Raw genomic sequence first — 22,349 nt, forward strand, 5'->3', positions numbered from 1 at the left:
ATATCTCTCGCCAGATCGGAGAAGACGCCGTCGCCAATCCAACGACTCCTCTCCACAAATTGGTTCCAGGGGACTGGGTCAAAATCAAGAAGCATACTCGGTCGAGCTGCCTGGCACCAAGGTGGGGACTGAAGCGCCAAGTAATCCTGGTAACGACCACCGCAGTGAAGTGTGCAGATGTTCCCCATTGGATCCACGCCAGCCACACCCAGAAGGTACTACCAGACGAGGAGCCTGGAGAAGGAGGCCGTCCAGCAGCGGGGCCTGCAGAAGCAAGACCAGAAGTAACTGACGACGTACAGCCCAGTACCAGCCAAGCTGAGGGGTCCGCAGACTTTGGTCCAGCGGTAGTTGATGACGAGCTACCCAGAGTCAAACCTGCTGAGGGGTTCCCAGAAGTTGGTCCAGAAGTAGCTGATGACGAGCTGCCGAGCATATGGCCAGATGAGTGGATACCATTGATTGACCTCACAGAAGACCCAATCAGAACAAGCGAACAAATTTGGGAAGGTAGAGAGTGGAATAGAGAGGAAAAGCAAGGCACAGGCGAAGAACCTCAGACTATTGAGATTCACATCAAAACTGAGGAAGGAGAAGGTCAGACAGGGACTGAGCAAATAATTGATACACCTCCCCAAACCCCAGAAATCGAAAAACAACAGACTAGACCTAGTAAAGAGATTCGAGCGGAAGAAAATCAAGGGATCGAAGTGCTCGAACAGGATCAGATAGGGTTAGAAGAACGTGTTCGGGAAACAGAAACAGAGACAGTTGAAAAGCAAACACAAAACTCTCCTGAACAAGGCCAGATTAGTAACCAGGCAGAAGAAATAGATGCGAGCCCTGGAACTAGTCAGATAGGAAGGGAAGAAGAAGCAGAATTGCCACAAACTAATGAAAATAAAAGGGCAAGAGAAGAAAACGAAATCCAAGTGCCAACTAAAAGACTTAAGAAAAGAAAGCACCTGGAACCTGGCTTCGAAAAGAAATTGAGGCTGAGGATAAAAACGGTGGAAGAAAAACGTGCAGAAGAAAGGAGAAGTGCTCGCATAGCAGAGCAACCAGAAGACACTTCCAAAAGAAGGAGCGATCGAATAAAGAGACAAAACAAGAAGTACAAGTCTCCTGAATGGACGCTCGTTTTGGAAGAATTTGAAGATCTTGATATAACTGACGAAAGCGACGGAGAACCAGTTGCTGAGTACTCTGCCGAAGAAGAAGACGAGCCACCGTGAATTTGCACAAAGTAAGCTACTCGTGCAGAGACACAAAGAGGGGTCGAGAAACTTCTTCTGAGCCAAAATGTCTGATTCAAACGTGAGTGGTAGACCTAGTCGCAGTTGTTGCAAAACATGCTGCAAGGTATGTGTATGTAGTATAATTATAGTGATTTTAATTTGGATAGGACTAACAGTTTTCATTCCTTTTGCGGTGAGCAAAAATACTAATATTGACCCTACTGAGATTGTAAATACTGACACTGAAGAACTGACAACACAAAGTGTAGCAAGACATGAGAAAGCACTCAAACAAACAAAACGAGACCTAGAAGCATCAGATGAGGGAGGACTACATTATCATGAAGTTAAGAATAAGACACATTTAAATGTTTTCGCAAACTTGTTAATACATTATGTAGAGACTATGGAAATTGAGGATTGCTATGTCTGCATGAAGCTACCTACCTCTGTAGCTGAAGGCGTGACATACCATCACCTGCCCCTGACATACGGAATATCCTGTAGCATTTTAGCAAGCTTATTTTACAAAAGAGGACCGTTACAGTACTATTACTCTAACAATGACGTGATCTTTTCTGAACTTCCTATACGTGGGAACCTGAATCCTGTACATACCAAAATGACGTTACACGCTATATGGGCGAATACTTTCTGACTATAGGTAATATAGACATAGGTGACGCACACAGAGATAACTTGACCTGTTCTTTGCGTGAGCAGGAAAAGATGTTCCTGAACATGGCAGAGAAGAGGAGAATAAAAATACAAAGAAAGGCAGATGACGAAAGACAGAAAACGCCAAAGTGGGCTGAGGACATGGAGGGCACCTCAAATGGTGGGGCGGGACCTGCTCTGTTGCTGGATTTTGAAAGGAAGGGAAAGCTATGTCTTCACCGCGAGAAGACTCGCTACTATAATAACATTTTCATTGGTTCCAGTGAATGTGAACATAATTACAAGGTAATTGGAGGATGGGGTTTCAAAAATGGGTCAGAGCCTGTGTTTCCCGGAATTTATTATATATGTGGAGACAAGGCTTATTTCAAATTGCCGGATCACTGGTATGGAAGCTGCTATTTTGGCATTGTCTTCCCGAAAATATACCATGTGAATGAAGTTGCTGGAAGCAGTGAAAATACTAATGGCTTAGTGCGTAGTAAAAGAGAAAGCGTAGGTGAAATAATGGGTAGTATTTTCAGTGCACTGATACCTGGAGTGGGAGTGGTTCTGAACACTCACAGAATTTGCAAATTGTCCACCATAGTGGATGTGTTGTCTACGGACACAGCTCATGGATTTCTGCTGGTCAATACCGAAATGGTTGCGATCAGATCAATGGTTTTGCAGAACAGACTTGCTCTTGACACCTTATTAGCAAAAGAGGGCGGAGTCTGCCGGATGTTGAAGGCGCAACATTGTTGCACTTATATTCCGGACAAAAGTGTGCAGCTCAAAAGATATGTGAAAAACATTACTAATTTGGAAAAGGAACTCAAACCACTCGAGGTTGACAGTGCCTGGAAGAGACTGGTAGATGGTCTCTCAAATGTAGGTCATTGGCTTGCTAGCTTAGGTAAAAGCTTATTGTTTAAGGTACTGATGCCAATTGGAATTATAGGTCTTATCCTATTTTTCATATTCGTCCACACCAGAAAGCATCAAGTGAATGCCAGAGGAGTGAAACGAAGTGTGGATGAGCTTGAATTAGAGGAAATGAATAATCAGATATACAAAAAGGTGAAAAATTCTCACCCTACCAAAAATGAGAAAGAGAAGCTGAATCGCTTGCTGGAAGAGATAGAGTTGTATAAAGTGTGAGAAGTTGGCATCTGGTTCCATTATTTTTGTGATGATAGTAAATATCATCAAAGAGGGGATTGATAGAGCAAGCTTCGCCTCGCGACTTGCTCGAGTCATGAACCTCGCCCGTGTGTAATCAATTAATAAATTGTACGTCTTACTAATATTTTTTTATATATTCGAACGAAGTAGAGGAAGCTTGCTTGTGTGTATTTCTAATACATTTAATCCGTGTCCCTAAACATGGCCGCCGCTTTGAATTGGCTTCTGCGCATGCGTCAGTCACAATCACGTGACCTGACGTAGTTGAAAGTTTGGTGGGAAAGGGTGCGCATGCGTAATACACAGCTTTTGCAATAACGTGGTACTGCTCGTGCAGTTGCTCTTGTGACAGTGTATAGTTTGCTAATTTCTAATTGCATAGTATATTTTTATAATAATAATAATAAAGTACGAAATTATGACATGTAATACATTCATTCATTTCTATGTATTAATTTGTTCTCGCTTACTTTTCATGTACCGCGGGAAATGGGGGTCTGACTGAGCCGGGAACCATCTTGAAGGTCCCTTCTGCGCAGGTCATGCAGCCTGGGGAAGTTCAGCCTTGAACAGTGGAACTCAGCCAGCTGGCATAGATGGGCAAGATGCTCCTGAGAAAATGACCTGCGACCCAGCAGGACGGAGTCATGTGTACCCATATTGAAACAATTGTTAACAATTCATTGTATTCCACTGGTCTTTCTCATGAGAACCCCAATCTCGCTAGGCGGTACCCAGAGATGCAAAGTAGGCCTCCAAATAGTCTGTTCTGATTGGTGTGTTACCCAAATCCTACCTTAGGACAAATCCAAATTGAGGGATTCTGACACTTTGCAACATTGGGGGGTGGTACACCGTCCCAAAACAGTATATCTACCCTGGGTTCACCTAGGGAAATTGTCCGACTTGTCTGGTTTAGCTGACCTGTCACTGACCCAACGCACTCAATAGGTGATTGAAGATACAGAGCGCTGCGGAGCACTCTGTCCGAATTTGACCATAGACTAAGGTTTTACTAAACCTTAAAAGTGCTGGCGGAGCACTTTGCTGGGAGTTCGCTGACCCAATCGGGGTCCTGATCGATAGTTGCAGAGAGGGTGGAGCGCAGGCGTTGCTTCCGAACTGCGGGTACCGGTCCTGTCCTGAGGGTTTCCTGTCCTGGTCCTAATCTGGTCTTCCTGTCCTGTCCTGGGTGTCCATTCTGCACCTGCTGTCCATCGAGGGGTATCCTTCCTTGAGGGTTTTCCTGTCCTTAACTGACCCGTGGCCAGGGTTTGGTTTCCACACCAGTCTAGGTAAATATCACTCTGAAAACTCTGAATCTTGCACCTTTCTGAATTTCTGTCTTTTGCTTTAATAAAGACATACCCTTGCATATGTTAAATTTTCCATGCTTTTCCGCAACCATTGAATCATAAAGTCATTTGCATTTATTTCATAACGTGTTCCTATGTTACCCTACCTGCTAGAAATTATATTTTGCATTGCAGTTTGTCATTTCCTGATATGGTCTAGAACATCCTTACTTAAACTGTCTAAAGAACTTTTGCCTTGATGCATAGCGTGTTTCTCTTCATAGTCTCTCCTATAGATATATATATGTCCCGAAATCCTGTCTCATTTCCTTGAGATAATTCTAGAATACTAGTCATAATCAAAGCCTACCCCATTTCTAGTGATTCATCCTAGATGTTCTAATTTCTGACCCTTCAACTATAGAATGTGCCCTTATTCCTTAGTAGTATAAATGGTTGTGCTGACTTATTTGCTATTCAGCTGTGTAATTTATGTTATTCTGGTTATTGATTGCTTAATTACTGTAAATTTGATACTCTCCGAATTTTACTAGATTAGATAAAGATTTTAAAACTTCCAGTTGTCCGTGGTCTTTGCTAAAGAATTTTTGAATGTTATTTGTTGGGTTTGTATTTTGCTGCCTTTCCTTTTACAGCTAGCTCCCTGATCCATTGTGGTCATAGGTACCCGCATCGGTGGATGGTAAGTCGGGTACTCTAAAGAATAACGTAAGGGACTCACACAATTATTGGTAGTAGACCGTGAGGTCATCCGATCAATGTATATGGTGATTTGAAATATATGGGCCCGAAGCCGGAAGTGGCGAAATTATTGGTCGGGTGACCCGCGCGCTCTATCACAACTAACACTGTCCATTTAAAATCACGTTCAGTGTGTCCCTCCTTCAGAAAGTGGTCAACCATGGGGGCTGCGCATACTTTCTTTTTAATTCTGGACCTATGTTGTGTTATCCTTTGATTAACTTGCTGAGTTGTTTTCCCTATGTAGATTTTACTACAGGGGCAAATCACAGCATATACAAAAAATTTTGACTTGCAATTAGTAAACGTAGTGTGTTTCTGATGCGTGAAATCAGTTCCTTCGATTGTTCATTCACATGCGACACAGTCGCCGCACTTATGGTGGCCTTCCACAGGTTTCATGCCCCACTGTGACCGTAAGACTTTTTTCAGTTCCTTGGGGAAAATATCTGCCCTCACTAACTGCTGGGTCCCTGAGAAGGCAACTTTGACTTTCCTTGGGCTTTCCTTGTTACTCCAGACATGCCCTAACTCTCCACTACTTGGTGAGCCCCCTGGACCTTGCTGGTCCACACCGAAGCATCTTTTCTCTTTCTGTGTGGGTTGGTGTTGCCAAGAATTGTTGGGTCCAATTCAGACACCGATACCACAGCACTCAACATCCTTTGTGGAGCAGCTCGAATCCAGCTCCTGGTCATTGTCAACACCTCCTGGTCCTCTTGGCTGCAGAGTCACGCTTCACCTCTTCGCACCTGAATCACCCGACATCGGTGGGCTTTCGTCTATCGTGCCGCTGGTCACTGGCAAGTGACCTAGACTCTGTCCCCTCTGCTTCCATCATGTCAGCGCCTCTTTGCCTCCTCCATTGGCCTCCTCAACACTCAGACTGAGGTCCGGGTAATCTGATTGTGGGCCAGTTGATGGTAGTGTTCTGTCACCTCCGTGGCGCTGATCCAGTTTCCCTGTGAACTGCACCCGTTTCCTCTCCCTCTTCTCCCTGGCCTTCCCCGACCCCATTGTTCCTTGCTGGTGGTCTGTGCGGGTTGTGGGTTTTGCGTCTGCTTCAGCACTCGGTCAGGGTGCATCCATGTTGCTACGCACTTTAGATTGTTTCTGGTGTGTTGTATTTGTAGCTTTCATAGTGCATTTTCGCACCAGACGCATGGGATATGCAGGCCTGTCGCTGTTTTTTGCTGCTTTTTGTACCGCGATTGGCCTTATCACAGGATTTTTTGCGTTTGCTTGTTGCATTTTTGCGGCATGGCGTTGATTTTTATGCAGACATTTGACACGTTATCTGGAGGCTATCGTATGGTACCGCTTTGTTGAGAATGCTTGGTTAACACAGCGTTATTTTCCCGCGATAGACTATGATGTTGGAAGTTGCGTTAAGTAACTTTTGCGATGGTTATCACACGTTCTTGTGAATATGCCCCAGAGTGTACTTGAATATACGGGTGGAATTGGACATCGAGCATACATGGAACTGAGTGATTGCGAAAGGTGGATTTTAAATAGTGTTTCATCTGGGTGTCATCATTGCGATTCACAATTTGCCTTTGTATATTGTAAACAGCTTTTTTGCAGTCGCAAACGGCGACCGCAAAAATGCTTTGTACAACTGGTCCATAACCCACAGCAGGAATGAAACAAAGCAATGTAATCATGTAGTCATGTAATCGAGACTCCTGAGGCGGAAGCCGGGAGTTTAGGGATAAGATCTTTTTAAAACTTGCTGAATATTTGCTAGCATTGTTTTTTATCATTATAATTGGCACATCTTCAATTTTATTTGCTTTGTCACTCGAGCACCTCTAGAACTTATTTCATTCCCTCTTCACGCCGCATTGCCTTACCTGCGGGTGCTTTCTTGTAGGGACCACCGGGGCCTCAGGGTGCCGATTTAGGGCTTCTCCAGACCTCCGCACTCGATCCCTATCGGCACTTACAGCAGCACCCATCTTAGTTGAGGCGAGGACAGCGCTCTAGTGTTCGGCCGATTGGGGGCCCGGACACAATAAAAGAGCGGCTGTCACCTCGCTCATCACATGTAATCGAGACTCCTGAGGCGGAAGCCGGGAGTTTAGGGATAAGCAGCCTTATTCATCAACGGGCCGTTTTGCGAGCCCCCAATAGCGATTCATAGCGAATCGCTATTAAGGACTCGCAAAACGGTATTCATGTAGGAATTGCTAAATAAATAGCGATTCCTACACATTCCTTATTTGCGAGTAGCAAATTGCTAATCGCAAATAAGGAATAACTCCCCATTCATTCCTATGGGCCAAAAGGCCCATAGGAATGAATGGGGAGTATTCCTTATTTGCGATTAGCAATTAGCTAATCGCAAATAAGATAGCGATTGAAAGGGTGCCAGGGGTGTCCAAAGGACACCCTGTAGCACCCCTGAAATGCAAATTGAAACAGGTGTTGCGCACACACATGTCCAAGGGACATGTGTGTGTGCAACATGCAACTTAGAAAAATGCTTTTAAAAGTTTTTGCTATTTACCGAGAGGTCTGACCTCTCGGTAAATAGCGGCCCAAAATTGCATTTTCGCAATTTTAAAATGCTTCATGAATTGCATTTAAGGAATCTCAAATAGAGATTCCTTAAATGTAATTCCACGCAATTTATGGAATTAGCAATAACCGATTTTTGCATTTGGGAGGACAGCGCTCTAGTGTTCGGCAGATTGGGGGCCCGGACACGATAAAATGAATTCTTCCTCTCGTCCGCGCAGCGGGCGCGCCGATAGCGCGCCGGAGGCAAGCCTGTCTGGGCCCGTCCGGGCCTGGACCGGGACCACGGCCACCCCCCCTGGCCCCGGGCTCATTGATACCCACACTACCCCCATTTGTTATTCCTCTTCTCAGTTACAAGAACTCAATAAACCCACCACTAACTTGCGCTGCCGGATTCCGCCACTCCCTAGTTGCCTTGTGTCCGCCCCTGCCCCATTCCCTGGTTGTAATTACACTCTCCCTTGTCCTACTCCGTTTGCTCTCGACATCTGCCCCTTACCTAAGCGCAAATTCCGCTTGGCGCTTATTAACGCCCGCTCCCTCCCGAAACATAGCTTAGAAATCAGAGAATTCATTGGGAGTCAGGAGCTGGACATCTTGTTTATAACCGAAACTTGGGGAGACGCTGCCTCTGGCCCGGATTTCTGTGCAGCCACACCGGAGGGTTACTGTGTGGTAAGACAGGACAGAACTACGGGGAGAGGTGGTGGCTTAGCTATTATTCGTAAAGGGATCTTTCAATCTAAAATCGAATCTATTCACCGACTGAATTGCGAAGCCTGTATTTTCTCCATCACACTTAACCACAATCAAGTCTTTAAGGGAATTCTTATATACCGCCCCCGGGCCCACACATCAGCTTCCTGTCGACTCTTGATCATCTTACGGAACTTTCCCTGGGCCATTCTGTTTATACTATTTTGGGGGACTTCAATTTTCATCTGGAAGTCCTAGGGGATAAAGACACCACCTAACTGATTTCCGACCTACTTCCTGTAGGATTACAGCAGTTGGTAGAAGCCCCCACCCACCAGGCAGGCCATACGCTGGATGGCTTGTTCACCAACAACTCTAACATCTCACTGACTACAGTTCTCCCTGTAGTATGGTCAGACCACTCGGCAGTTATCTTTACTATCCTGGCTCATAACCCCATTCCCCCGCAATACACCTGCCGCACCCCCATTACCACCAGAGCCTGGAAAAACATGGATTATCCTCTTCTGTCCAATATTCTGGCTGAATCCTCTTATGAGCCATCACCACACCCCACGCCACTCTCTAGTAGATATCAGGATTGGATTCTGGATGCCATTAATAAAGTAGCCCCAGCTAAAACCATTATCCCCAACCGGGCCAGGCCATCTGCCCAATGGTTCACAGAGGATCTTCAGCTACAACGCCAGTATTGCAGGAATTTAGAAAGGCGCTGGCGCAAGCATTATAGGATCTCAGATAAACAAACGTATAAAGATGCGCTAGCGCTATACAAGAAAGCCATCATTAAGACCAAAACGCTTTTTTTCTCGCTCAGATCGAGTCTGCCCAGAACTCTGCTAGAAGGCTTTTTCAAGTCGTAGATTCCCTTTCCAATCCCCCGATAGGGCTCCCAGTGAACCATCCCAAGACCTCTGTAATGCCGTTGCATTTTTTTTTTCACCAAGGTCATGAACATCTACTCATCTTTTTCCTCCCTGATAGATTCGGATCACATTGATCTTTTTCCTCAGTCCTCCCCACTCACTCCCACCTTTCCTAATTTCCACATAGTCACGACCGACCAGATTAGCAAGCTAATCACCTCCATTAAATCTGGGTCTCCTTTAGAACCCTGTCCCCCTTCTACACTGAGTGCCTTAACTGAGGTTATTGCTTCTCCGCTCACGGTCCTATGCAACTCCATCTTCTCAACAGGCATATATCCTGAAATTTGGAAAAAAGCGGTCATCAAGCCCTTGTTAAAAAAGCCTTCCCTGGACCCCGCGGACTCAGCTAATTATAGACCTATCGCTTGCCTTCCATTCCCGGCCAAAATATTTGAAGCTATTATGAACAAACAGCTGTCGGGTTTCATCGATTGCCATCAACTTCTAGATGATACCCAGTTCGGCATCAGGAAGGGCCATGGCACCGAGACGGCGTTGATAAAAGCCTCGGACGAGATCAGGACTAAAATGGTTGTACTGTTAGATCTATCCGCTGCCTTTGACACGGTCGATCATTCCATCTTGATCGACCGTGTCACAGCCCTGGGGGTGACCCATCTTGCCAGGGACCTCATCGCTTCGTTTCTGGCTAATCGTACCCAGGCAGTGAAACTGGGCACCTTTTACTCGCCCATCTTCACCCTTCCGTGCGGGGTGCCGCAGGACTCCTCGCTAAGCCCCACATTATTTAATATATATGTGGCGGATTTAGCGAGAGTCATTAAAGCACAGGGTCTCCGCTTAACCACCTATGCGGATGACACCCAATTGGTGTTGGCGATACACAAAGATGGACCAGCTGTGGCCGCAAGATTTCAGGAAGGGATGAGGACCATTAGGTCATGGATGTCAAGCAACTGCTTGAGGTTAAACTCGGACAAAACCGAGGTTATGACTTTTGGCAACCTTGCTCCGGAGTGGTCTTCCATCTGGTGGCCCACTGAAATGGGACCACCCCCCACTCCGGTTGCCAAGGTCATAAACCTCGGTGTTCTGTTCGATGAGAAGCTGCTGTTTAAACACCACGTGAATGCGGTGGTCTCATTGTCTTTCTATACGCTAAGGAAGATCAAAAAGCTGTTGCCATATCTCCCTTTGGGGGCAGGGAAAACCTTGATCACCACTCTTGTTTTCTCTAAAATGGATTATGGCAACGCCCTCTTTCTTGGCACGCAAGAACAGATCTTATACAAATTACAATCTGTGCAAAATGCAGCGGCCAGAATTCTGCTTGGCATCCCTAGCCGCCGCCCCACCTCTCTGGCCATACGTCACCTGCATTGGCTAAGAGTCAAGAGTCGGATAAAGTTTAAGGCACTTTGTATTGCCTATAAGGCCATCCATGACTCTGGACCCAGGTTCCTCAAAGAGGCTTTTCGGATCTATGCTCCGCAAAGAGCTCTTCGCTCGGCTGGTACCCACCTCCTTTCTGTCTCACGCACCAGAACCACCAGCTGGGGAGACAGACGATTTTTAGTAGCCACCCCTAGGCTGTGGAACTCTCTTCCTTTGCCCATCAAAACCAGTCTCACCCTTACCATCTTCCGTAAACTCTTGAAAATCTGGTTATTCAATCAATGAGTCTTCTGGTAGCTATCCATCCCAGGCAGTCCGATATGCGCCGAGACACCTTCGGGTAGTTGTGCGCAATAAAAATCTTAAAAACATAAACATAAACATAAACAATACGCTTATGCTCTGGGTGCATGTGTGTGGCTCCTTCAGCTTTTCTCCAACCTGAAATGTACAGTGTTTGTGTGTATATGTTTGAGGCAGGAGTGAAAAAAGCGACTCGCTGTGAAAGCCGGCAGAAGTTCAGCACAAGCCTTTGCATATGTTACAAGCATCATAGAGGGGAAACCAAGAGGAGGCATAGCTGTGTCCCCGCTCTCACACCAGCATCATGTGCCAGAGCTATAGTAGCCCATGAACTTATGTCGGCCATCCCTCCAGGTCGCTGCTTGACTGACTGGTGATACTTAGCTTCCTTGTACACAGGAGGTACAGCCCTGTTGGGGTTGCTGGGGCTGATGAAAAGACCCCAAACACCCCTTCTGTTCCCAAGCAAAAGCTGAAGCACTTTGAAAATACAGGTGGCTATTGTGCACCGCTACAGGTTAGTGGTGGGGGTAGCACGGGTCAAGGGATCTTGTATGTGTTTGTGTGCATCTGTGTGCATGTGTACATGTGCGAGCTGTTTAGGAGAAGAAGCATCTCGGATTTTAGTGTATGCATTTATTTCTAACTGTATTGAGAAGTGTAAACATGCCTATGTCTGGGAGAGACTTTATGCATCTGGGGGCCATCTGTGGCATTTGGTTGTCACCTCTGGTGTAATGTGGAGATTCTGAACGTTTGGTGGTCGCCCCTAGGGTAAGGAGGCCACGCATGGCTTAAGAAGCACATTCTTAAAATATAAAAAGTATCTCTGGCATCTGATATTTACTCCATGTCTGAAGCCATTGACTTGAGCTTAACATTGATATCTGTCACATCGAGAGGCAAGCCATGGAATATGTTGTAGATTCCTGTCATAAGTATTCCATACATTCCATACATTACATTTTATGTGTACCCTAGTATGTGGTGGCCGCACCTGACATAAAGTGGAATTTGTGGCATAAGGGTGCCTTTCTGACATTTTACTGGGCTGAGGGTCAACCTTGGGATTAGGTGCCTTACACAGGGCCGGACTGGGAACCGAAACCGGCCCTGGCAAAGTGCTCGGCCGGCCCCCCCCACCCTCCCCCCAGGGGGTTGGGGGGTGCGACGCGCTCTTTGCTAGGGCCGGTTTTCGGACGATTTTGTTACAGTTCCGTTTTTGCAGCTATGCTGCAAAAAACGACCCTGTAACAAAACCGGCCCCCTGGGGCCCAACACCGGCCCGACCCTCGTGGCCGACCGGGGGATTGCCCGGTGCCTGCAACGGCCAGTCCGGGCCTGGCCTTACACTATATTAAGAGAAGATCAGTAGCATTACAGGATAACCCATACCACAATTCAGGGGTCCTTAGCACATTGTGTGCATCTCTGGAATGTGATAGTCACAGATGGAATTGAACCACAGTCTAAAGAAGTGAGACATGACTGCAAACCCAGTCTTTAATCAGTGGCAAATACCATGGTATCATAATAGCTCCATCTAAACTGACCTACTTGAACAATTGCAACCACTTATGGCTAAGAAGGACAACTATCCAGGAGGGGATGAGGTCAAGTGATCAGAATAGTGGTGCCTCAGGAAACAGCCATCTGCTGGGGATGTCACCTTTCCCACTTCGCTCTTGAAGAAAATCAGTAAACCCATAAAAGACTTAGTATGGGCAGGCAGGAAATCTGGGCTTAAGCCCTCAAAGCAACATGCTGCCATAAGCTTGGTGGGCCTACAATTACATGACATGTTTTCCTATCACATGGCACATCAATTGTCGCAACTAACTTAATTGACTTAGGACAGTAATTGTCAAGTTTCACGTCCTTGCGCCTGCCTTACTGTACCGAACTACATCTCCCATGATCCTTCGGGAGAGGGGATGTATTTCTGTCCTGAGAACGCGCTTCCTGTTGCGCGTAATTCTGACTGGTTTTCCGGTGTTCCTGTGTGAGGACTGGATGTTGCTGCACGCTATTATGGCCAAGGTCCCCCGAGTGTAAGAGTGCTGTCCGGCTTCGGTTGAAGGTAGGAGTTTTGCGGCGGAGCACATTGGAGTGCAGTGCTTCCTACTTGCTGCCGTTGAATCTTACCTATCTTCCCGTCATTTTCCCCTTCATTGTTTCTACAACGGAGCGTGTTGGTACAGGTACTACACGCTGCCGTATTTCAGACTTTCTCGTCTTCAAAAAACAAAAAAGAAATCATGGTACTTTGCAAAACTATATAGAGCGCTTCTGACTGGATTGTTGTTGTGAAGCTTTTCTATATTTTTCATTGATAATTACGCGGAGCACTGTGGTGGACGCAACTACGCGCTACCGTGGGGAAGGGCTGGTATTTGACTACGTTGGGAGCGGAGCGTCGTGGTGGAGTAACCACACCTTCCCGTGTTCCGCAGGATATTACTAGTAATAGCCCTCAAGGTTTCTATTGGTGCTTTTGTTTTTCTAATATAACTGGCCAATGACTACTTGCTACTCTTCCAGTTTTCTAATACTACTTAACAGAGCGGAGTGTTGTGGTTTTTGCTTCCTACACTCTACCGTGTCTGTGGATTACAGTGGTGAAAAAAGGAAAAGAATTTCTTACTGTATGATAGGAGGGACATGATAAACCTTTGTTTTACATTGGAGTACATTACCAGAAACCTTTATTTTTGCACTGTCAAACCTGCTTAATTCATGGTATGTCTAGGGGTTATTTTAAACGTTACAGGAAACCAAGGAATGTGAGAATTATTGTCTTATAGTTGTGTTCTGTGTTTTCATTAGGCAAACGAATCTGCGGGTGAAGTGTCTTGAATATACATCGGGTGGATGTTGTGTTTCAGTTCAAAGCAGGTATACGACAAACTAGTGAGACTATATGAGTGTAGGTTGAAGGTATATGCAGTGATTATAATTGTGTCCTTTGTTGTTTCAGGATCCCTTCCCTGCTGTCTCTTCCCTTCCCTTCCCTTTTTCCCCTCGCCTAATGGCTCGAACACTCTGTGTATTACAAATAGAGTGTTGGTGACGTTGGAAGGTGGACCATTATCTGCAACAACTGGATTCCGTGGAGCACGCTCTGACAGAATTACGCGCCCAAGAATATTGCTTTGCCCGATCCAGTTGTTGATGAGAATGGCATCCATGGAGGATGTTCTCCAGGCTTTAGTCCTGGTCCAGCAGGAATTAGCCTCTTCTAGAGCAGAGACATTAGCCTTAAGAGAGAAGGTTGATAAATTAGCCAAAAATCCCTTTGATGCTTCCCATCCCAATCCGCAAATACAGGTCACTGTTCCACCACCTATCCCTCTGGCTATCCCAGAGAGATATTCTGGGGATCCAACAAAGACGCAAGTGTTTTTAACACAAATTATGTTACACTTCTCGTGTAAACCAACCTCCTTTCCAAATAACCACTCATGGGTGGCTTTTGCCATATCATACCTGATAGGAGACGCTGCGAATTGGGCAGTGCCACTAGTGAGAAACAATGATGCTGTGCTGTCTGACTGGTCGGTGTTCGGAACTGAGTTTAAAAAGGTGTTTGACAGAAGGGCCACTACATTCAGTGCTGATAGGGAGTTATTGGAACTTAGACAGGGGAGAAGCGATTTGGTGACTTATCTGACTAATTTCAATAGATTGGTGGCAGAGACCGCGTGGCCAGAGGAGAAAAGAATGTCTCTATTTTACCAAGGTTTAAGAGAGGGACTGAAGGATATCATAGCTCAAATCGACCTGCAACCGACCACATGTGTGGACATGATCAACCTGACCCTGAGATTGGATGGTAGATTACCTGAAAAAGGAGGTGAGCGAAGAAGGTGGGACAGAGGTCCTGTTAGGTCTGATATAACCCCTCGTAGGGCCCTCACTGCCTCAGAGACTGGTAATGAACCCATGGAAATAGGGACTATTAGAGCCCCTTTAACCAAAGACGAGAGAGAAAGTCGTAGAGTACAAGGTTTGTGCATGTACTGCGGCAAGGAAGGGCACTATGTAAGAGAATGCCCCAAAAAACCAAAGACCACCGGGGTATGGTCTCGGAGTAAAAGGGTGGCAGTTTCAGCTATAAACAATATAGCTGTTAAGACAGTGAATCCTCATGAAGAGGTGAGTGAGATACAACCCTGGAAAATTCCATCTTTAACCATCCTGGCCTTACAGGACACAGAGACACATATCATTCGTCCCATGAGTCTTGAGAGTCAGCTACAGGTACATCAGGTCATGGTCATGATAGATTCTGGGGCTACAGGTAATTTCATTGATAGTGGGTTGGTGTCTACTTTGGCGTTGGAAAGAGTGACTAGAAACACACCTGAGGAAGTGTTGGCTGTGGATGGGAAACCATTGAAATCTGGTCTTATCACCGAACAAACGGATGTTGTGGTGTTGTCGGTTACAGTTAAAGAGGGTAGGCATAGAGAAGAATTGTCTCTAAACATCATAGAAGCCCCCCAATATGAGGTCATCTTAGGGATGTATGACGTTACAACGCATACTTTTACATCGCATGCCTTTACAACGTGGTATTTACAACGAATGCCATTACAACGCATAGTGCTTTTGGGTGTTGGATAGTGAATTATTTAATTTACTATTCCAACTCCAGTCCCCGTGGATAGTACGGTAGGTGTTGGATAGTAAATTAAATATATTCCCTATCCTAGAGCGCCCCCCAGCGCAATGCGGTGTAATGGTTTGCGTTGTAAAAGTTGCGTCGTAAAGGCACTGCGTGGTAAAAGTTGCGCTGTAAAGGTTGTACACCTCATCTTAGGTATGCCATGGTTATGTCATCATAACCCTTTGATAAATTGGAAGGCCAAGACAGTTCAGTTCTTGTCTGATGAATGTCAAGAGCACATGGTTCCACAAAAAACTACACAGACAGCTGCATTGTTGTTTCCATTGGTGATAGCTGCTGCAGTTGAAAAAGAGTTTGTGTTACCTAGTGAATATCTGTCTTACAACGATGTTTTCAGCCAAATTAAGGCAGAACAGTTACCACCACACAGGATGTATGACTGCCACATAGATCTAGTGGATAGTGCTACCATTCCTTCATGCCGTGTGTATGCCTTGTCTGTTCCTGAGACTAAACATCTAAAAGAATATTTAGATCATTATGTGGATATAGGATTTATCAGACCTTCCAGATCCCCTGCTGCATCTCCTTTATTTTTCATAACTAAGGCTAACGGCGATCTGAGAGCCTGTGTGGACTATTGCGTGTTGAATAAAAACACAATACGCAATAGATACCCGTTGCCCCTTATATCAGTACTACTGGACCAAGAAAGGGATGCCCAGATATACACCAGACTGGATCTAAGGGGGGGCGTACCATTTGGTAAGAGTCCGCGAAGGGGATGAATGGAAGACTGCCTTCAAGACTCGTTACGGACTATACGAATATACTGAGAGGCCGTTCGTCCTTTGTAACGCCCCGGCGGCCTTCCAGTATTTCCTGAACGATGTTTTGAAGGAGTTTGTGGACATATGAGTGGTAGTGCATATAGATGATATACTGATCTATTCAGAGGAAATAGAGACACACACCCGGCAGGTCCTTGATGTGTTACAGAAATTGAGGGATCACAGGCTTTTCTGTAAACTAAGCAAATGTGAATTCAGTGTGACTGAAGTAGAATTTCTGGGGGTCACGCTTTGTCCCGAAGGCTTACAAATGTCAGAAAGAAAGGTATCGGCAGTGCAAACATGGCCTACGCCCAAAACTGTGAAGGATGTCCAAAGCTTCCTGGGATTTGCTAACTACTATCGTAGATTCATTCTCCATTTTTCACAGGTGGCAGTGCCTCTGTCTCGTTTGCTTAGGAAGGGAGTAACCTTTCAGTGGTCTAGTGAGGCTGCTGAGGCCTTTGAAGTTATTAAAAGGGCTTTTACTACTGCTCCAATACTGGCTTATCCAAAGCCTGAGTTTCCTTTTGTGGTTGAAGCTGACGCCGCTGATGAAGCCATCGGGGCTATATTGTCACAGAGAAACCAGAACACCGGCCAATTACATCCTGTGGCATATATGTCCAAAAAACTGAGCATGGCGGAAAATAATTATACAATTGCTGAAAAAGAGCTGTTAGCGATTAAAAAGGCCTTCCAGGAGTGGAGCCATTATCTGTGGGGGGCTGCTTTCCCAGTCACGGTATATTCAGACCATAGAACCTCCAGTTTATGAAGACGGCAAGACACCTCACCCAGAGGCAAATGAGGTGGATGCTTTTTTTCTCTGAGTATGATTTTATGATCACTTTCAGACCTGGGGTGGACAATCGGTAAGCTGACTCTCTGTCCAGACAGGATTTTTCACAGGAAGCAAGTAACAAACCCGCTTTGGAGGCTATCGTGGATCCTGGAAAAGTGGTTTGTATGATCCATGCAGAAAACTTTTTAGATATGATCCGTCAGTCAAAAGGTCAGGATGCATGGGTGTCCTGGGTTATTAAAGAAGGAGGTCGAACTCTAAAACAGGGTCTGCCATTTCAAAATAACAAACTGTATTTACCCACCACAGCTGTGCAAAAAAGGCTTTTGAGTGGTGTCATGAAGCCCCATTAGCAGGTCATCAAGGAGTGAGTAAAACTCTCCAGCTAATGCAATGTCATTTTTGGTGGAAAACTGAGAAGCAAGATGTATCCAAATGGGTAGGACAGTGTAAAGACTGTGCCCAAGCCAAAAATGAGACAGGTAAGAAGAAGGGTAAGCTTATGCCCATGCCCACTCTCAAAAGACCATGGCAGAATATCAGCTTAGACTTCGTCACAGGATTACCATCTGATCAAGGTAAAACAGCCATATTAGTGGTTATCGATAGTCTCACCAAATTGGGGCACTTTATTCCGTGTGTGAATCTTCCCACCGCAGGTCAAACTGCGCAATTGCTGTTGAACAATATCATTCGGTTACATGGAGTGCCGGAAGTCATCGTGTCCGATAGGGGGCCGCAGTTCATTGCCAGATTCTGGAAAATATGGTGTCAGGCGTTACATATCCAATCCTCGCTATCTACGAGTTTCCACCCCCAGACTGATGGGCAAACAGAAAGGCTGAATCAAACCCTGAAGAAATATCTTCGTTGCTACGCTGCGGACGCTCATGAGTCATGGGTCTCTCTATTGTGGATGGCGGGAGTGGCGTATATCAATGCTTGGCACAGTTCTGTGGGAGTATCCCCTTTTTGTGCTACCTATGGATTCGATGCCAGAATACTCCCTATTCGTATACCAGATGAGGTGGCAAATCAGCCTTCGGTTTTTGGGCAAATGCGGAGGTTACATTCTGTGCAGAAGAGGGTCAGAGTCCATCTACTAAAGGCCAAGCAGGAGTATTAGTGGTGGGAGGATCGCCACAGGTCAGACGGTCCCTTATCCTAGGTGGGGGAGAGAGTCTGGCTCTCCACTAGAAACATCCGGTTCAAGTTGCGTAGCATCTTTCGCCCGAGATACATAGGGCCTTACGTCATTTTGAAGAAGGTCAATCCTGTGGCGTATAAATTGAAACTGCCAGGTACTCTCAGGATCCACCAGACATCGTGCCCCTCCGCCAGTGTTACGTGATGGGGGTTATGAGTAGGAGGTGCGGAGCGTCAAAGACTCCAAAATGAGGAATGGGGTCCTGTGGTATCTGGTCTCCTGGATTCAGCTGAGGATGACTCATGGGAGCCGAGTCATAATGTACATGCCCCTGCCGCCGTCCGCTCTTTCCATCGACGGTGTCCTGCGAATCCTGGTCCTAGGAGGCGCTAGGAGGGAGGACATACAGTCCGGTTTCACGTCCTTGCGCCTGCCTTACTGTACCAAACTACATCTCCCATGATCCTTCGGGAGAGGGGAGGTATTTCTGTCCTGAGAACGCGCTTCCTGTTGAGCGTAATTCTGACTGGTTTTTCGGTGTTTCTGCGTGAGGACTGGATGTTGCTGCACGCTATTATGGCCCAGGTCCCCCGAGTTTAAGAGCGCTGTCTGGCTTCGGTTGAAGGTAGGAGTTTTGCGGCGGAGCACAACGGAGTGCAGTGCTTCCTACTTGCTGCTGTTGAATCTTACCTATCTCCCGTCATTTTCCCCTTCATTGTTTCTACAACGGAGCGTGTTGGTACAGGTATTACACGCTGCCGTATTTCAGACTTTCTTGACTTCAAAAAACAAAAAAGAAAGCATGGTACTTTGCAAAACTGTATAGCGTGCTTCTGACTGGATTGTTGTTGTGAAGCTTTTCTATATTTTTCGTTGATAATGACGCGGAGCGCTGTGGTGGACGCAACTATGCGCTACCGTAGGGAAGGGCTGGTATTTGACTACATTGGGAGCGGAGCGTCGTGGTGGGGTAATCACACGTTCCCGTGTTCCGCAGGATATTAGTAGTAATAACCCTCAAGGTTTCTTTTGGTGCTTTTGTTTTTCTAATATAACTGGCCAATGACTACTTGCTACTCTTCCAGTTTTCTAATACTACTTAACAGAGCGGAGTGTTGTGGTTTTTGCTTCCTACACTCTACCGTGTCTGTGGATTACAGTGGTGAAAAAAGGAAAATACTTTCTTACTGTATGATAGGAGGGACATGATAAACCTTTGTTTTACATTGGAGTAGATTACCAGAAACCTGCATTTTTGCACTGTCAAACCTGCATTGCAAAAAATCATGGTATGTTTAGGGGTTATTTCAAACATTACAGGGAACCAAGGAATGTGAGAATTATTGTCTTATAATTGGGTTCTGTGTTTTCATTAGGCAAACAAATCTGCGGGTTAAGTGTCTTGAATATACATCGGGTGGATGTTGTTTTTCAGTTCAAAGCAGGTATATGACAAACTAGTGAGACCATATGAGTGTAGGTTGAAGGTATATGCAGTGATTATAATTGTGTCCTTTGTTGTTTCAGGATCCCTTCCCTGCTGTCCCTTCCCTTCGCTTCCTTTTTTCCTTCGCCTAATGGCTCCAACACTCTGTGTATTACAAATAGAGTGTTGGTGACGTTGGGAGGTGGACCATTATCTGCAACAACTGGATTCCATGGAGCACACTCTGATAGTAACGATCCTCTAATATGGAGCAAACTCGAGAGGTCTTACCTAGGTGGCAGACCAAGTCTACTTTGACTCTATTACAAAAGTAATTTGTGGCCAAACCCCTCCTGAATACTAAACTTTTGAACCCAGGCTCAGAAGTGACTCAAGATACATAGGTGCACACACAATAGGTCAATGTGGGACTGACGATAGATGATATAATGACTTGTGTTACCACTTTCACCCCTCTTTCCAATAGGATCAAGAACATTGTTTTGAAACACTGGAAATTTTCAGTACGGGCAATCTAATCTGGTATGCCCATGGTTTGCCTTTAAAAGAACACAGACCCTAAGAGAACTCCTAGTCATTAACAGACCACGATCACAGACTACAACCCAACAAGCTACATTATAGAACTTACCAGCAGTGAGAAGTTATTATCCAGGTGGTGGACGCTGATATAAACCCTAGGTATAGACAGCTTCAAGTGGACCAAAAAACAACATCCTAACTGTAATAAAAGGAATTGTGTAGACCTAATCACGTGTCCATGTAACTTACGCTATGTGGGGATGACCACCAGACCCATCAAAGTCTGTATAAGTGAACACAAAAGCACAATACACTGCGGAAACAGCGCCACTGCGATGTGTAACCTTAATATCGATTTATAGCACACAGGAGACAACCTAACCTGGACCGTCTTGGAGGCGAACCCTACAGGGAACATATCCACATTATTCAGGATAGAATAACGATGGGCTTTCCACCTCAGCACACATGTCCATGGTTTGAATGATGATATCCTGTGAATAGAACTACAATGAAATCCATACCGCGCAGTGTCACTGTATGCAAAATACTTAACTGATCACACTATATAGTATGATACTTTCTCCAATCCAGTGTATCACCCCTCAGCCAGTAACTGTCTGGAAACTTTACATTTTATTGCTATCTTGATCCTTTACCACGTCCTAATGTTCATAGGATGCCCAACGCTTTTACTCTTTTATTTACTGGATACACCCTCTAGGGTTACTACCTTTTACCCTCATTTTTGTAACTACAGCGGCTAAACACTCCTGTGTAGATTTTCTTACTCTCATTGATGCTGTCTATACACTTCTTGACACCCGCAATGTTGACCAAGAGAGACGGTCCTACCCTATATATCCACGCCGTCATTTTGGAGGGTGAACATCAATATAGGCTAAGATATATAAGGATTATACTTTGAACTAGAGGGACATTACCCTTTGTTTTGGTCATTTATATCCTCTCCTCTTCGTAAACCAGATGACAAGTCCCTTTGACACATATACCTTTAAGGTGGCAACTTCACACTCCCAAGATGGCGGCTCCTTGTACATCCATGACTACAACTGTAAATACGGTCAAGATACACTTCTGGTCTTGACCCTTAAGTGATGAAGCCAGCTGTGAGGTATAAACGGAAGCATCTTGAGCCCAGACACATAAGGGCAGACGAGAGGATGGGTAGGTGCGGCTCCTTTGAGCAACCACCAGATCCTGATTGAAGGTACTGCACTTTCTCACCATGACCCAAGGGGATTGCGCCAGACACACAGGAGGTAAGAGGGCACATCCTCCCTACCCTTTGATAATCAAACCTTAAACACCAGGGTTTGCCATTTATGGGTTATGAGTAAACAGTGACTCCCTTTTCTGTTTTTCATGCTGCTACGTTATCGGTGGATTGTGCACATACATATAATTTTGTTACACCTGTTGTTTAGAATACTTTACGATTATGACATAATCATGCTAACTATATGACTACTTCGCTCTATGATGACCTAACAGCTCTAATCACAATCATCTGTAGCCCCTGCAGGTAAGAGTGGTATGATGGTGGGGCTGGGTGGAGGGGGATTTCGACAGACGACAATGAGGGAAAATTAATTAGTTATTTAATTTTCCCTCGTGGTCATTTTTCGAATCCCTCCAACACGACCCCACCGCCCCACCTCTCTTACCTGCATGGGCCGCTGCTGATCACAATGAAATTCTAACACCGTAACCTAAATTGTGTCATTTCGAGGTGATAAGACACTTTCATCCTGAAATTACAGCGTCTGACTGCCGTTACTAACTTGAAAACGTTTTTAACCCACATTAAGCAACATTTTCTCAACACATTTTTTACTGTTATGTCTGGTGGGCAATCCAGCAACAGACACCCACAGAAGCGGTCCACTGTTGTGGGACCTTCTGGTTGTTTAGGAGACCTTACACCAGAAACATTGTAACACTGTTTTGTATCTTCTCCCTCTCTCCACGTTTCC

The sequence above is a fragment of the Lissotriton helveticus genome, chromosome 7 (assembly GCF_964261635.1).
Source record: "Lissotriton helveticus chromosome 7, aLisHel1.1, whole genome shotgun sequence".
Taxonomy (NCBI): Eukaryota; Metazoa; Chordata; class Amphibia; order Caudata; family Salamandridae; genus Lissotriton; species Lissotriton helveticus.